At 39.4% G+C, this 18,284-nt stretch overlaps 1 protein-coding gene and 1 non-coding gene across 6 annotated transcripts in view; both read right to left on the bottom strand.

Annotated features, from left to right (window-relative positions):
• Positions 1 to 18,284, bottom strand: part of LOC126353886 (potassium voltage-gated channel subfamily H member 8) — a 1,477,332-nt gene that overhangs the window by 879,463 nt on the left and 579,585 nt on the right. The gene's annotated exons all lie outside the window — the stretch shown is intronic.
• On the bottom strand, positions 14,335 to 14,408 carry Trnat-ugu (transfer RNA threonine (anticodon UGU)). Its single transcript has one exon. It is a non-coding gene; the product is annotated as a tRNA-Thr (tRNA).

Here is an 18,284-nt window from a genome sequence, read left to right as displayed (position 1 = left end):
GAGGAGGAAGTGGACAAGGATAGGGTGGTGAAGAGGAGGGTTGGGGAGAAGAAAAGAATGAGGCACGTGCTCAGTTCTTATACGTGTTAGAAGTGTGATTTCTCACTTCGCCTTTTCCATTTCACGTCACTGAACCACAGCATAGAGTGGCTGGGAACAGCTAGCACAACTTGTTAAGAAAACCCGTATTAAATGTAGTTTTTCTACTTATCTACTATCTTTTCTACTATCTCATACAGTTGTTGACCGATGTATCTTAGACTTTTACTTGATTCATTAACCAACATTCACATGACATATATTTCTAATGATAATGTACAGATTTTCCGTCAAAACAGACTGCGAGAAACGAAATGCTGAGCGTGAAAATTTGCAGTTTCGTTTTCTCTCTCGCAGTTTATATTATGATGGCAGAGTATATGAACCATTCGACTTTTTTTTACTCCTACCTTGTCATATAGTGTGTAAGAATGCCATTGTTGTCACATATGTAGCAGCTGGAGAGGCTTATGTCAAAATCTGTGTAAGAACTATACTAGACTACTTACTCAACAAACATTTAAAGCTTTTTTACTTGTAGTTTGTGGAGATGCACGAAAGGAAGATCTTGCTGCCTCTGAAGATGCGTAATAAAGGTGTCGTGGCAGGACGGATGCGTGGGTGCTAGAGCAGAATATATACAATGAACTAACAGAGAATAGTGAAGTATATTACTCAACTTTGCTAAAGATGGTTACAGCAACTGGAGGATGCAAGGTTAAACACATCTGTCCTACAGTTCCGTGAACACAAACTAAATAATGTTCTCTAACTAAAGTAGGAAGAAAACTAATCATCTGTCATGATGTACTACTCGAAGTACAGTTCCAAACGACCAGTACTCAGTCAAATCACTAAGCAGACGGTCTCTATCAATATACCCTAATTCTATTCACTTTTCTTTTTCTACTGAAGACTAATTTCTGTGACTATTGGCCAATGTTACCATCGCACGCGACAGTTTGAAGGCAGGACGAGCGATCTGCAGGAACTTCCAATCATGACTTGGACTGATTTACAGCTTGCTACTGATAATTTCTTTTCGTGTACGGTTAGTTAAGCGCATCTCTCTCTACCTGGTGGCGCTGAGGCTCCACGGGGCGTGGTTCTCGCCGGCAGCGTGATTGGTCTGCGTACAGCGATGTTCCTGCTCTCGACCTATTTCCACTGCACTTCTTGTACCATCTTCCGCAAATTCTTCTTGTGTAATGTCTCAGTAGACTATTGTTTCAGGCCCCAATAAGGTTTCGTTTGGAATAACAATAACCAAGGCACCAGGTCAGACAGAGAGGAGAAGAGGATATTCAAGAAAGGCGGGACGGGGGGGGGGGGGGGGGGGGGGGGATGGGGTGGAGGAGGGATTGGTCAGAGAGAGGGCGGAGGGAGATTTTTGGTTGTATATCCCATTCCCATAGGTATTTAGCAATTGCGAAATACTGCCGCGTTCACAAGTAAAACATAAAATGACCATTATTCCGTAACTCATCGACAACAAAATGAAACGTTATTATGTACAGGCGGACTGACTTGACTACCGACATTCTTCGTCAATATATTTGCTAGACACTAGACAGAACAGCTCTGAACTTGCCTTTTATACAATTGCACGATAATGATTGATGTGATTATCCTGATACAATTAGTTTGTTCAACCTGCGTCTTCCACATACGTTTTGTACAGCCTCGCTCAGCTTCGTTGCTGCTTTTAGCACCAAATTTTTAATTCATGTTGCTTTCTACACATGTGCACGTCACCGTATGATTATTATTACTGGTACATCAAACTATGGTTGATCCCACATTTTACATGTTCGTGATCTGAAGATGGTTGTTGCTTACAACCGAATCTAGCTAGTCAACATATTTTAATTGTTTTAAGTAAATTCTATCCTTCGTTTTTTGTAAAATTTTAATCAACCAGCATTGTTTCCATGAAGGATCACTGCCTGAAACCTGTCACCACTACGTGGCAGGCACGTCCCGACCTATCACAGCCAAATCCACCTTCAGCCATAGTGGTTGCTCACCCCGGCCACTATAAGCTTCATATTCTTGCAATATTTCGTCAGAACGGCACGCAAAATGTTACCTTCGAACCCTTTCGAATTTTCCTGCATTTTCTTTCCTTACTTACAGTTACGATTCGTTGAGTTGTTTGTGAACAAGCCTAACTTCATTTAAACCTGCGATGCGGTAACTTTTAAGGCATCTATTGATCCAAGGCACGCATTCAACACAACCTTACTCGGTACATACTTAAATTGGAATTAGGGAAGAAAGGGGAGGAGGTCTCGGCATTTTTAGAACAGGTTGATGTGACTACAGTCATTGTAGGATAGAATCCTAAAAAGGAAATAATGTTCTCCAATAAGGGAGGGGTGGGGCTCCGGTCTATCGCGGATCAGAGAAATGATCTAGCGATAATGCGCTTCCCTGGCAATCGAATTGTTACGGGACCGAATTCCTGTTGGGCCACGGAGTTTTTTCAGTCTGCGTTTTAATCTCGTAGTCACCTTTCAAATCGCCAGTATCGTGGCTCAGATTCCACCTTAAAATGAAATCTCCTTTCTTCGGTTAGGTAAGACTTGCAGCAAGCTATTGAGCCACTCCATATTATTACTTATTATCGTACTGAGCCCATTGTATTCAGACAGAGTCTAATAATTGAAATGAATAGCAATGGAAATTGCAGATTGGGTGATAGGCTGATGCCTGTATTGCAAGATGAAAGAATAGAGGAAGCAATAGTGAATTATTCAATGTGCGAAGGAGATAAAGGTTAATAGGAGTTGAATAGTAAGTATAAAAGTTGTAACGAATTGAAGAGATATAAGAATGGAAAAAAATTAGACAGGTGTAACAAGTGTACAGAATTCATTATCAGTTGGGAAACAATGGATTAACATAGGGAGCTGAAGATATTTCTTGTATCTAAAAGTACTGGAGTGAGACTGTATGACAAAGAATGTGGACATAAAGGAAAGGAATGAAAACTCAGTATTTGGACAATGGAAACATTGGAGGTGATGCTGTTGCAGAATGAAGCGCGAGAGGCTTCGCTTAATCCAGGAACATGTTTCAATGCAATTGTGACGTCTTCACTAACACTTTTGTGACGACGGAAATTTCGGGACAAAGAGGAAAGACAATAAATCTATCACTGCGAAAACATTTGACGAAGCTGATCAGAAGGAATGCCAGGGAAAAATTTACAAACGTGGGGCTTTGAGATATATAAAGGTAGAATATATCGAATATAAGGAGATAAAGGGCGAATGATATAAAACTGACAAAAAAGGAAAGAGATGGGTTTCAGTGTTAATGAAAACATTGGGGATAACAGTTTTAGTAACAGTGATGAGAAGGCAAATGAAACATGAAGTAATGTTTCAGGTGAAGATGCCAGTCAACATCAGGCATTTTTTTGTAATAATGCCAACTGAGAAGCAAAAGTGGAAGTGAATACGGCGAATTCTGAGAAAGGATATGCTCTGGGAAATGCTGTTGACCTTAAACCGTAGAAATGCACCAAACTCAATATTAAAAAAAGTAATTTTATGAATGTAACAAGGGAAAGCGAAGTGTGGAGCCCGAGATTTTGATAGAAGTAAATGGTAGTAGAGTGACATAATTAAGATAAGTCTGACGGAACTAAAAATTTCGGATAGGACATTATTTATGGCTTGTATTAGTATTACCTTTTTTAATTCTCCGTGATCGCGATTTAGACCTCTTACACCATTCTCAAGTGATAGCGCGCTATGAAGTGGGTCACGCGTTATTCGTATTAAGAGGACACTTTCCTCATAACATTAATGTTGAAATATTCCATGAGAAAGAGGTTTTTCTTCATTCTTCAAAAAGGACGTAAAAGATGAGTCTACTTTATTGTTCAATCCTAATACAATTTAGCAGTGGAATCGTGATGGCTGGACTTGAAATGCTCTCCTGTATTGATAATTGCCTTCAGTAACCAATTTCTGCATCACTGATAAGTTACAGAAAGCCTACGTCTAGCCAGGCGTTTGTAGATAAAGGTGACGCCCGTTTATTACTGCTTTTTGAGTCGTTGTCCACAGGAAACATTTCTCCAAATGAGACTTTCTGCTGGGATAAAACTTAAGAAAAATTTCTGAAGGTAAAAACTTAGAAAATATCAATCATGTATTAAAGAGGGGTATACAATTTTTTTTTAATCACCAAACATCTTTCGCTACAGTTGTTGCATCTTCAGTGGTTTTCTTTTACTGACTCTGATATAAAGTTTTTAGAAATGGCTTCGCTTCAGCAACGGTGCATGCACGAGCTTCAGTGTGTCAGAAATACAAGCTAACACTTGCAAAACATAGTTTTAGTAAATCCTGACCATGGTTTCGACGGTTTTAAAATCGTCTTCTTCAGAAGATGTGGGACGTAAAACCACATTATCTATAGCCCAAATGGAAGACATTGGCTTTGTCTAGTACATGTCATCCACTTAATTATCATATGAATACATTAGGTAAGAGTTGTAGCCGTCTGCTTAGGGATTTATCTTAAAACTTATTAATGTTTTTTAAATGTCATGTATTTGACACAGGATACACCAATATGATGTACGAGTAGTATGTCACTTGAACCATCTGTATAAAATTGACACTTAAAAATAAAACATGGCATCAGAGCATAATGAGGGTCAATACGTCACTAGCTCTGAACGCGACATATTGCGGCACTAATGGGTCTGATGCCACGTTTTATATTTGAATGTCAGTTTCATACAAATCTTTCAAGTGGCATACAATATATTCGCATGTCCTGCGTTAAATATGTGATATTAAAAAAAATTAAGGCAAAGCCCTACAGCAGAGGCTACTACTTTTATGTGACGTATTTATATAGTGATTAAGTGAATGACATGTAGAAGACAGAGTCAACGACTCTCACTTTCTCTGTAGATAATGTGATTTTGGGTTCTACATCTTCCGAAGAAGACCGTTTTAAAACCGTCAAAACCGTGGTCAATGTTTAACAAACCTGTATTTTGCAAGTGATTGGCTGTTGTTTCTAATGCACTGAAGCTCGTTTCTGATATATTTGTATGCTAATATCATGTAGGTTAGGAACACTTTGAAATGAGATTCTTTATAGTTTAGATTAAATATGTGCTTTTCTCCGTTATGTGTGTCCTATGGCAGCCACAAGGCACACACAACGTAAAAAAGGTAAAGTCATATGTCATCCAAACAACCAAAAAGTTAACGTCAACATTTTACTAACCTACATAACATTTTTGTGTGTGTATTTCAAAAATAATAAACGAAAAAATCCACTGGCGACGTCACAACTGCAGCGAAACATGTTTCGGGACTAAGCAAAGCAGAGCAAAAATAGTGTTCTACAAAGAAGGCGAATCCTCTTTAATTCATTATTATTATTATCATCTACGAACGTGGGAACAAAACTTACAATTCCGTTATGCCACAAAAAATTTCTGTAAAACGTAGTAATTTCGGCTGATGTATAGCTAAATCTCGACAATGGTTGTGAAATTTTCGTTGTCTTTTTGCAACTCCCAAGCTGTGTAACTTACAGAGTTACCTGATTCTAGAAATTTCACTCTCTTGACTACAGGAGAACGTTCATATTAGATTAACCTTCGTGCAGTAAGTGCACCATATGTGAGACTGGATTAGTCAGAATTTGTCGCCGGATTAGGTTTTTGCAGGCTCCTCAATAATTCCTCGAGGGTGCAAGATCCAGTTATACTTTATGGAAAACTGCACGGTAGAAACATAGAGGGATTTACACAATGTAATCTTGCGAGATTCATTACTAGAGCTTGAAATGTTGTATATTAGATTATTTACCACGGCGCGACATAGTTTGCTTGTTTACACAAAGAACATATAGTTTTCAGTTGTCACTCACCAACCAGACGATTTTCTAACAGTAGAAAGGAAATAGGCGATGGACGTGATGTCTGTACTCACCTGCGAAAACACAAAAATCTTTGTTAACCACTGGTTTCTACTGCACGTGATGGACAAAAAGACAAAAGAGATCTTATGTAACTATGTCACCAAGTAAACTTATTCAAAAGGCACTCACTATTTTAATTTTACAGCCATATTCAACATGGGAAAAGTTCTCCCTCGTTTATTCTCAAGCAGGTCACGCTGAACTAAGTTTGAAACGTTTCCCAAACTCATTCTGACTTTTTCGGAATCCAGAACATGGTGTCTGCTGGATGATTATTCTCCGCTTTCCCAAAGGTTCGGATTACGTTTAAGTGACAGATGAAGAATCGCAACTATCACTTTGTTATCATGTATTGAATTTATGCACTTTCTCAGTGACAATAACAGCCTCGATAATTAACAGTTGCACCTGCTACTGGTAATTAAGAAAGTTTTTATTGTGAAGGAAAATGTGCATTGATTTGAAGCGCAAAATATTCTGTTTTACTTTATGACAACAGCGATTCACAAAGCCAAATAGCTTTCCAACAAATCCACCTAATCACATTATATTAATGTATAGTTTCAACGAGTGTGTAAACTGCCTAAGTAAGTGCTAGAAGAGCATTACCCCCAAAATGTAGAAACCTAGGTGGAGGAGCATCACTTCCAAAATATAGAAGCGTAAGCTCGAGCGTTGTTTGACACAAATCTCTTTCACACAATGTTAGTGTAGCTAACAGTATCTCTGAAATCTGTCATTCACTGTACCATAGCAATCCCTTTATTATATTCTCCCCCTGGTGGGTTGCAGTTGTGCTCGGTAACGGAAACTCTCCATGATAATTGTAAATAATGATTCGGCTCTGAATTGCATATGTTTCAATAATTTTCAAAGACAACTTGAACGCTTATGGGGAAATCGTGAGCTAAATACGTTCAGTGGTTCTTTAATACAAAGAGCAGACATGTTTGAGTACTTTGCAACATGGCCCTCTGAAGAACAGAGACCACACATTGAGATAAAATTTCACATTGAGAACGCCCGTAATGACTTCATATTTTTTAAGAAAATTCTCACAAATACAGACCTAAACTTAAATCTTAGAGTTCCATTTGTAAAATCCTACATCTGCCCTGTACTTCTGCACGACTGTGAAGAAAGGACACTGAAGCTGACAACTACAAGAAAGATCGAGGTCTTTGATATGTCCATCTACCTCAGAATCCTTAAAATACTGCGGAAAACAAGAGTAACTGAAGCCAAAATACTGCGATAATACACACACAGCAATGGACAGGATTACCAGTTGCAGATCATCTAGTACATACAACAGTTAACAAAATAACGAAGCATCGTTTGTTTCATCGTCAAAATCCATCAATGGATAAGTAGGAGAAGGAAGAACTACATTGTACATTATCTTTAAATTTGAATTGTATGAACTTACGTTTAACAGAATACAGTTTTTTGAACATTTACGACATCTTCAAAGATTGTAAAGAGAAATTATGTAATGTGTACCTAACACTTGAGACTCATACCTTGAGTATTTATTGAGTCTAGTTTACGTTAATTATTTATCTGTTGTACTGTCGCAATATGCACATTTCCATATACATTTGCTTAGGATACACGTATGAAATTTAAAAATACTGATACTCTTCCAACGGAAAAATGATATAAGATGAATTTATTGTAAAATTTTGGCAAGATTAGGTACATACATCATTATCATAAGACGCCAAAAGTTATATTTTCTTAAGCACTGAAATATAAGTCCATAGTTTTAGGTGTTTGGAGTTACAAATGTATCACAGTCTCAATTTATTGACAAACCTATTCTCTAAACACATAGAAGCGCCACAGTTGAGCTAATCTGTAGGACGCATAACAGAAGCTATAGGTGATTAAAGAATTAAGTATTCACCACATTTCAGCATATGTGACTTTTTTTCACTAATTACTTACAAAACTATTTAGAGAATCTAATGGAGATAATTCTTTCAGAGCAGGAGAGTGTAACACAAGAGCTATATCTGCTGTTAGTCCTAAGATATTTTACAGATATTTCTTTAAATGAGCTTGATTGGTAGATACGTTTATTGATATAAATTGTCGTTATCAACATTTCTTGTTTCATAAGAAGTAGCATGATTACAAAATGACGACAATAAACGAGCTCTGTAAAACCTTGTAAGTTTTACCGTAGCACAGAAAGGAGTTTCATTCGTGGTAACCTGCTAGAGTATATCGCCATAGTGACAGGGGTTACAGGATTTTGTGAGGTTCTTCAATAACAAAAGTCGTGTACATTTTCCATTTGCCTCTCAATTTTTTTCTCCGTGAGTTCCATGCAGTGTGCTTCTTGTCAACTAATTATCTAACCTGTAATTTTTCCGTTGGTGCACTTGCGAAATTTCGACTGAGGTCCAGAATACAGTTTGAAAATATCACTTATTATATACTGAGATTTTTAGCTTTCCTTCATGCGATTCTGTGTTATGGAGCCTCACTTTAGTTTCAAATAAGCCACAACACTTCTATCTTCTGAAGTATTTCAGTTATCAATAGTACTTCGCGTTAAGCACATGCACGACAACAGAAGTGTGATAAACCTTACAATGAAATTCATATTTGATTAGGTACATGTATAACATTATATCTCTGCTGAAACTTGGTTGCCTCTGCCATTGAAGTCGTCAGAAGTAGGACAAATAAGTTTTTAGGGATGTGTAGAGCATTATTATTATGCCGTGAAGGAGAGAACGCAATAACGGTCAGGGACTAGTGAGAAAGAAAAGATTACTGAGTTTACTGAATAAACTGTCGTTAAATTCACAAAGCTCTAGGGAAATGAGAAAACTTGTCAGTATATCCAAATCAGAGATTTTTAGTTTGTATTTGCGTCTGACGCTGTCTTTGTCACCTACACAGCATTAGTAGGCGGGGAGTGTGACAATACTTTGAGGAATAGATTTGTTTCGTGTCAAGGTACGTCACGTTTGTGGGCACCTGAACATGATGGATATCCTGGCATGCTTTCGTGCACGGCCTTTGAGTAGCAGCTGCAACTCATCGCTCAGCAAGGTAGGTCAAACGTTTACCCATTCCGTGTTCACGCATGCTGCGTCATTTGTCACTCCTACAACTATCCGTCTGCCTGTACGGTTAGTGACGAAGACAAATTGTCTCCTTGTGGTCATTGGTAGCACTGTTATATGCCGAAATAAATCTTTCTTTGCAAGCTTATCGCATTTGTTATGTGGGTATATAATATATTATGTATAATATATATGGCATATCATGCTGATTCACTCCCCAATATTGACAAGTTAAAACCAAACTCATTTTACAGACAGCAGTTATACATAATCATGCATATACTACTAGCAGGTCGTACATTTAATGCAAAATGCAGAGAAAATGCTTTGGAGTTATGGGGAAGTTGAAGTAAATATCCATTTCAGCCAGACCATCAAAGTTGTCCCCCACATTCGTGTAACTTACAATTTTCAGCTACTTATTTAAATAAAAGTGATATTTTATCGCATCTCTCACTGAAGTAATTTACTACACATTATAATACGTAGTTGCTATTAGCTACCGTAACTAATCAAAATGGGATAGAACAAGTACGTCTATGCAGGATACCATTTGCGAGATACTCTGTTTGTTATTATAATGTACACTACTGGCCATTAAAATTGCTACACCACGAAGATGACGTGCTACAGACGTGAAATTTAACCGACAGGAAGATGCTGTGATATGCAAATGATTAGGTTTTCAGAACATTCACACAAGGTTGGCGCCGGTGGCGACATCTACAACGTGCTGAAATGAGGAAGGTTTCCAACCGATTTCTCATACACAAACAGCAGTTGACCGACGTCGCCTGGTAAAACGTTGTTGTGATGCCTCGTGTAAGGAGGAGAAATGCGTACCATCACGTTTCAGACTTTGATAAAGGTCGGATTGTAGCCTACCGCGTTTGCGGTTTATCGTATCGTTACGTAGCTGTTCGCGTTGGACGAGATCCAATGACTGTTAGCAGAATATGGAATCAGTGGGTTCAGGAGGGTTATACGGAACGCCGTGCTGGATCCCAACGGCCTCGTATCACTAGCAGTCGAGATGAGAGGCATCTTATCCGCATGGCTGCAACGGGTCGTGCAGCCACGTTTCGATCGCTGAGTCAACAGATGGCGACGTTTGCAAGACAACAACCATCTGCACGAACAGTTCGACGACGTTTGCAGCAGCATGGACTATTAGCTCGGAGACCATGGCTGCGGTTACCCTTGACGCTGCATCACAGACAGGAGCGCGTGCGTACCCAACGACGAATCTGGGTGCACGAATGGCAAAACGGCATTTTTTCGGATGACCCAGGTTCTGTTTACAGCCTAATGATGGTCGCATCCGTGTCTGGCGACATGGCGGTGTACGCACATTGGAAGCGTGTATTTGTCATCGCCATACTGGCGTATCTACCCGGCGTGATGGTATGGAGTGCCATTGGTTACACGTCTCGGTCACCTCTTGTTCGCATTGACAGCACTCTGAACAGTGGACGTTACATTTAAGATGTAACCAATTGAAAACGTCTGGTCAATGGTGGCCGAGCAACTGGCTCGTCACAATACGCCAGTCACTACTCTTGATGAACTGTGGCATCGTGTTGAAGCTGCATGGGCAGCTGTACCTGTACACGCCATTCAAGCTCGGTTTCACTCAATGCCCAGTCGTATCAAGGCCGTTATTACGGCCAGAGGTGGTTGTTCTGGGTACCGATTTCTCACCCAAGTTGCGTGAAAATGTAATCAAATGTCAGTTCCAGTAGAATATATTTCTCCAAAGAATACCCGTTTATCATCTGCATTTCTTCTTGGTGTAGCAATTTTAATAGCCAGTAGTGTAATATTCTGCCTCGAAACAGATTCGTGTGTTCGTGCGGAGAATTTAAGATGCCTATAATCCCTGTGTTCAGTTGGTGCTTCAGTCTGCTGTATCTCCTTCCACTTTGTCATCCAGATATTGAATTCTTCTCCTTCCTAGTCCTGTATTTCCTTTGATCTTCGTTTCGATGACGTCGTCTATAAGCCGCTCGTGTCTGTTTTCGATCCAGTCAGTCACCTTCTGAAGAGTTGCATCCGGAATAGTTTTCTTCTCTCCTACTCTTCTCAGTACATTGTCACACAACAGTCCTCTTGATGTCTTCTATTCTTCTCCAGTACCATATTTCAAAATTTTCCAGGTTTCTATTTCTCCATTTTCTCATCTTTTTCAGCAAACGTCCCAAGTACTTGAACTTCATCACATTCCCCAATTCTCGATTGTGGACATTTACGTTCAAAGATTTCTCCCGTTTGGATATGCTACTACTTTATTTTTTGTTCATGATGTTTTTATTCTCGAATAAGTTGGCTATTGTTCGGAGAATAAAAGCAGTGTACATCTTCGAATTCCCTCTCAGCAATAAAAAGGAGCATGAGAACAAAATCACTCACATACATTTTTGTTCATCTTTCTGTTCTTCTTGTGCTAGTTTAGAGCACGTTTCTAATGTTGCGTAGATGCATTTGTTTTGTAATCTTTTTACTGATAACGATTTCAATTTGGGTGTGTTCGATGTTAGACATCAGTTTACGAAATGAGAGGTATTTGTTTTGGGATAACAGAAACGCATGATTTGAGAATCGACGGCGACAGAAATTCTTTGGAGGTCAGTAACATTTTTTTTTTCCTGAGGTCCACTCGTCCTACAGTGCCGGAGGAGCTGCCTTTCATAGGTCAGGAAAAAGTGCTGCTTCTTTTCTTGGATGAGCTTTGTATAGGTGGTGGTCAATGGAACGGCTTGGCAAGTCGTTAACGAAACGTCTCCGTTTACAATAGTCTTTCATTCATTTTGATGCGGAAACAGGATTCCAGCAGCAGTGAGGCTGTTTTGCCCGTCTGTGACTTCGGTGGCTGCCAGATGGTTAGCAGCTGCTTGGCAGGCTGGTCAACTTGTCGTCGGAGCGTACCATACTCGGGAGGATTGTGTTGATCATTAACAACCAGTCGAAGACTTCAGCAATGTCGAAGGCCCTCAATAACCAATGTATAGAAAGAGAGAGACAAGGCAAGTCCTAGCCCAGGCTCAGAGATGCAAGACACCAGGAAAGTGACCGCCAGCAGCAGATATTCAGCGTCAGGCGACGCACAGGTGCGAAGTCTCCAAGTTGTCTGCGTATGCGCCTCAGCTCAGGCTGATGACTGCTGCCACCACAGGCGAACGTCTTGGAAGATGACTGGGCGGTTCTCGCAGCACTGCAGCGGCCTCCATTTCGAACTCAGAAGCTGTTGACGGTGGCCTGCATCCTATAAGGGCAGACCTAATGGCCAGTACAGGGAATAACGGCTATTGTACAGCGCTGCAATCGTTCGGAAACTGCCAACGTAAGGGTTTCACTCGAAACCCCCTCAGGTACTCAGTCATTTGGAAGATCCAGAATATAGCGCTGTCTCGCAGTCACGTTTTGTATTGTTTTGAGATCCGCTGATCTAATGTCAGTTCTCATTTCATGTAATTATTACAGATTTACACAACAAACTAGGGCGTCTAGGCGGGCACAGTAGCTAATCAGTGACCAACATACCCACCCGGAATTAACTTTCCTCTTCCGTTTTTACTATTATTTAGGTGAAGAAATATCGGCGACTCATGAGAAGAGAGTATCTGGAGGCTTCCAGTTGTTTTTTTATCCTGAAACAAGAAAAAGTACTTTCGACCATTATTTCATTTTGTTAGAGACATTATAACGATCCAGCCATCTCCAAAATTCACCTGAATTGTCTGATACCACCTTCTTTTTCTATTCATCTGGATGGTCATGGGACAATTAAGTGCTTCCACAGGCCTTGTATGTGTGTCTATATATATATTATTAAGTCCTATTTGATAAAAAGAAACTTGATATTCCTTGCGAAGGCGTATGGAATGTTCGAGAGGAACGTATATTGTCAACATTAGTAAGAGATTGTCATCATTAACAAAATTACGTACAAATGCTGGATTGAATGTATAATTAAAACAATTGAAGGGATAAATATTTGGCGGAAAATATTAAAATGTTGTGGAAGTGTTGGCATGGGTGCCCGCCGCCTCTAATTACAATCAAGTAACGAGTTAATACAAAGAAACCCATTTTCTTGAGAAACGACTTTAAAGTTATTAGCAAGCGATGTATCCTCGTTTGTCATCTATTCTGATGTCCTGTTCTGTAATTGATATTCTTTGTAATTACATTTCTAATTAACTCTCCAATTGTTTACATCTCACAGTTTTCCACTTGCAGAAATTGAGGCCTTATTTGTACGTTCTATGTATTTAATCGGATAAAGCGGGAGCTCTGTACCACCATTTCATGTTAGGAACCAAATACAAACTGTAATTAATTACGTAACTAAAATAATACGAGAGACATTATTGTAATTAAAGTTCAGAATGATATTCTTATGAAAAACTAAAGATATTACTAGAAAATATTGTTATTCAGACATCGAATCTTATACCTTATTCGGCTGTAACATCAAATTCTTGACGTTTTGTAAATTTTAATTGTAACATTGAAATTGTACATATTTAATAATGCTTTATTTTGTAAGCTAATGTTAATATCTTTTGTAACTCGATGCAGCGAGGCCGCGAAATGGTTGTTGAGTTGTTGTTGTGTCTGCTTGAGAGTTTGTTTGTCAAAGAGATCAGTGAGTCTGTGAAGTGCTTTGTTTAAACGTGTCGAGAATGCAGCTCTGTTGTCAATAAATAATAGAATATTGAAATTTATGTTCTTTCATCAAAATGGACTCCAGGAAAAAGATAAGTAATTTTAAGTATCGATCAAGAAGAATGTAGCATCATTATAACATGATTTCCCATAGTTTATGTTTCATTACCATGCACTGCTATGCCCCAGATTTATATTCTCAGAAATTTCGTCCTCAAATTAAGGCTTATGTTTGTTGATAGTAGTAGACTTCCCTTGGCTAGAAATAACAGTTTTCCATTGACAGTCATCTATTTTTGTCGTTCTTGCTCCATCAATCACGGGTTGTTGTTCTTCGTAGGTAGCAAAATTCCTGAACTTCGCCTAGTTAGTGATCCCCAAGCCTGACATTAAGTTTCTCGCTGTTTTCATTTCTCTATTTCTCATTACTTTCGTCTTCATTCGATTTACGCTCAATCCATATTTTGTATTCGTTTCACTGTTCATTCTGTTTAACATATCCTGTAATTAAATTACAATGAAATGAACAACCTTTGCTGCTTACAGGCGTTGGCATACGTCAACAGGGACAGATGAAAATGTGTGCCCCGGCCGGGACTCGAACCCGGGATCTCCTGCTTACATGGCAGACGCTCTAGCCATCTGAGCCACCGAGGACACATATATAAGATGGTATCTGTTCTTTCGGACATGTCCTTGCTTCCATCATAAACGCCGGCCGGAGTGGCCGTGCAGTTCTAGGCGCTACAGTCTGGAACCGCGTGACCACTACGGTCGCAGGTTCGAATCCTGCCTCGGGCATGGATGTGGGTGATGCCCTTAGGTTAGTTAGGTTTAAGTAGTTCTAAGTTCTACGGGACTGATGACCACAGCAGTTAAGTCCCATAGTGCTCAGAGCCCATCCATCATAAATCTAAACGTCAAAATTGGCTCTTTGGTAACTATACCGTTCCTAAAGTTAAACTCTCCATTTTCGTTTCCATTGTTCTGAATATTATTCTTATCAGAAGCTTGTGCGATCATTATCTCGTTGTCGGCGGTTGCTATCTTCGGGATTGTGTGGATGATATTTTTCAGAAAGTCAGATGGTATGTCGCCATACTCATACATTCTACCACAAACGTGTATAATGATTTTGTTGCCACTTCTCCCAGTGATTTTAGAAATTCCGATCTCATGTTATCAACCCCTTTCTGCGTTATTTGATCTTAAGTCATCCAAAGCTCTATTAAGATCTGACACCAACACTGCATCCCCTATCTCTTCCTGTCCACTCCTATTTCTTCTTCTATCACGTCGTCAGATAAGTCGTCGCCCTCATAGAGCCCTTCAATGTTCTCTTCCCACCTACCTGCTCTTTCCTATGCGCATAACAGTTGAATTTCCATTACGCTCTTAATTTTGCCACCCTTCCTATTAATTTCAATAAAGGTTGTTTTGACTTTACTCTACGCTGAGTCACTCCTTCCGACAATCATTTATTTTTCGTTTTCATCATGTTTTTTATGCAGCCAGTTCGCCTTAGCTTCCAATTCGCCTTAGCTTCCCCACACTTCCTATATACTTCGTCCCTGTATAACTTGATTCCTGTATTTCCCTGAACACTTTTGTACTTCCGTCTTTCCGCGATTAACTAAAGTATTTCTTCTGGTATGCATGGTTTTCTCGCCCCTTGTTTCTTTGTACCTACGTTTTTGTTCCATCTTGTGGGATTGCCCTTTCAGAACTGCCCATTCCCCTCCCACTAAACTGCCTATCGTGATATTCGTTTACGCACTACATGCAGCTCCAGAGAACTTCAGGCGTATGCCCTTACTACTTCCTTATCACAATGATTGGTGCACTGACTCTTCCCGATTACTCCATTAAACTTCAGCCTATCCGATTACTCCATTAAACCTAAGCCCACTCTTCGTTATTACTAAATTGTGATCTGAGTCTATACCTGTTCCCGCATACGCCTTACAGTCAAATATCTGATTTCGCAAACTCTCCCTGACCATTATGTAATCTAACTGTAATCCACCCGTATCTCCCGGCATTTTACAAGTATACCTCCTCCTTTTCGGATTCTTGAACAGAGTACTCGCTATTACTAGCTGAAATTTATTGCACACCTCAATCAGTCCCTCTCTTATCTCATTTCTTCTATCAAGCCGATATTCTACCGTAACATTTTCTTCTGCTCCATCCTGTACAACCGCATCCCAATCTTCCATGACAGTGACATTTCCATCTCGCTTTATGTACTGGATTACCCATTATATTAGCTCGTATAACTCCGCTACCTCTTCATTCTATGTTTGCGTCATCGGCATGTGTACTTCAACTGTGTTAGGTTGAAGTTGATTCTGATGAGAACAATCCTATCACTGAACTGTTCACGGCAGCTCACTCTCTGCCGTACATTCCTATTCATAAGGAATCCTATTTCCGTGAAACCATTTTCTGCTGCTGTTGATATTACCCTATACTCGTCTAACCAAAAATTCTTGTCTCCTTCTCCACTTCACTTCACCACCACCGATACATCTAGATTGATCCTTAACATTTCTCTTTTCAGATTTTCTAGCTCCACTACCACGTTCGAACCTCTGACATTCAACGTCCCGACTCGTATAATGTTAGGCTTTCGTTTGTTATTCAGTCTTTTTGTCATGGTTACCTCTCCCTTGGCAGTCTCCTCCCGGAAATCCGAATGGGGGACTAGTGCGTAATCTTTTGCCTATGGAGAGATGTCCATGACACCTTTCGAACTACAGGACACATGGCCTGTGGATGCTCACTATGCGTCTTTAAGCAGTGGTTTGCATTGCGTTCTACATCCTCATGTCGTTGATCATCGCTGATTTTACCGCCTCCTAGTGGCAGTTTCCCAGCGCCAGGTAAGAGAGTGTCCTGAATGTCTATACGTTCCTCCGCCCCCTTTGACGACTCCTTTGGTGGATGGGAGGTGGCTTCTGATGCCGGAAGTCCTCCGCCGCCACTGCTGATGATACATTTGCGAAATTTAAGCTGTAGCTAGGATCGAATATGGGACTCAGCATGTTCTTTTTTTTTCTCTTTTTCTTTACTGCCTCGTTTGAACCTTGTGTGATTTCTGTCACTTGATGCTCAATGTTACCTCTTTTGTTATGTGCACACATCGTAGAGCGCATAGCCACCTATGACAAAGACAATACGAAAATTATGCAGCACAAATGAACCATTTTCCTATCAACATAAACATGTATGAATATGATCTTTCACAAGATGTGACAATAGCGTAGAGAATTTTACTGTGCTCATTGGTACTCATATATAATGACGTTACAAAAAGCGCTATTATTTACTCACTGCATGATCACAATTGTGAACTCTATTGCAATTTCAGTTCAAGTCCGATGGTATAACGTCAGAGTTTAACAACATGTTAGTTCCGCTCTGTTTGTCCGAACTATTCACAATTTGAGCTTTTCAGTATTCTGTTTGCCGGAAAGCGCAGAGCAGTTTCTACTTTATTGCATTAAAAGCGAATTCCTGACAGCAGAAATGCGTCCGTCGTTTCCACTCTCAAATTGATAGTTGTATCACCGTCGATTCTGCCGCTTTCTCTTCGTGGGCTGATTTTACTACCGCCATTTTTCTCTGACAGTGATTGATCGCCTTCACCAGCAGGTGGCTGCAATTCACAAGAATAGTAACTTGTCATTTATCACTTTTAATTTCAGTCGGAGAATATGATTTTGATCTCTTCTATAAGCGTTTTTTTATGAATATTTACCGAGGTTTAGACTTTAAAGTTACCTATGGAACTTACATAGTTTAGGTTCTAAGTTCATTTCTTTAGCACTTCTGAGAAAATTATTTAGAAACATATATAAAAATATTTACATGGCTCAAAACAGACTCTAAATATCTTACAAATATTACTGTGGGTCGTGCTTTGATGAAATTTCAACGGGGGTATTTTAATTCTGACATTTACAGTTTGGCTTCTTACTCTTTAGCTGTATTCAAATTGTTTGACGTTTACTGCCCCGTTCTTTATGAAGGAAGCGCGGCTTAATACAAATTACTAATGTGTAGTCTGTTACAGTTTTATTTTTTCCGCTTCTCTGTTCGCTATTATTGTGTTTTGCAATTTATCTTTACCTTTCCACCTTTCATTTCACTAATACCACTTTCTCTTTCTATTGTCTGTATTTGTAATCTGCACTTAAATTACTGAATTCCTACTTTTTCTTTACTACAACATTATTCATCTTACGTTTAAGGGTTTATTGTAAATGAGCTGATAACTTCCCACAAACACATTAACTGAACAAATCACGTGTAGCACCTAGCAGGCACTATCCGATGTAGACGTAGTTTTATACACATACAAACAACGTACGAGTACGTAAATGGTTAAACCGCCGAGTGTTTTTTAGTCAGGTATGGCAGTTATTTAGATGAGTTTCGAATTAACGAAATAATGAAATACATACTAACTATCGATACAATTTCAAATTTCCTCTGTGTTTGAGATTACAGAAATAGATGATGATGAAA

This window comes from Schistocerca gregaria, chromosome 1 (genome assembly GCF_023897955.1).
Source record: "Schistocerca gregaria isolate iqSchGreg1 chromosome 1, iqSchGreg1.2, whole genome shotgun sequence".
NCBI classification, from domain to species: Eukaryota; Metazoa; Arthropoda; class Insecta; order Orthoptera; family Acrididae; genus Schistocerca; species Schistocerca gregaria.
The sequence above is the reverse complement of the archived record's forward strand: the minus strand, read 5'-3'. Positions and strand labels throughout refer to the sequence as shown.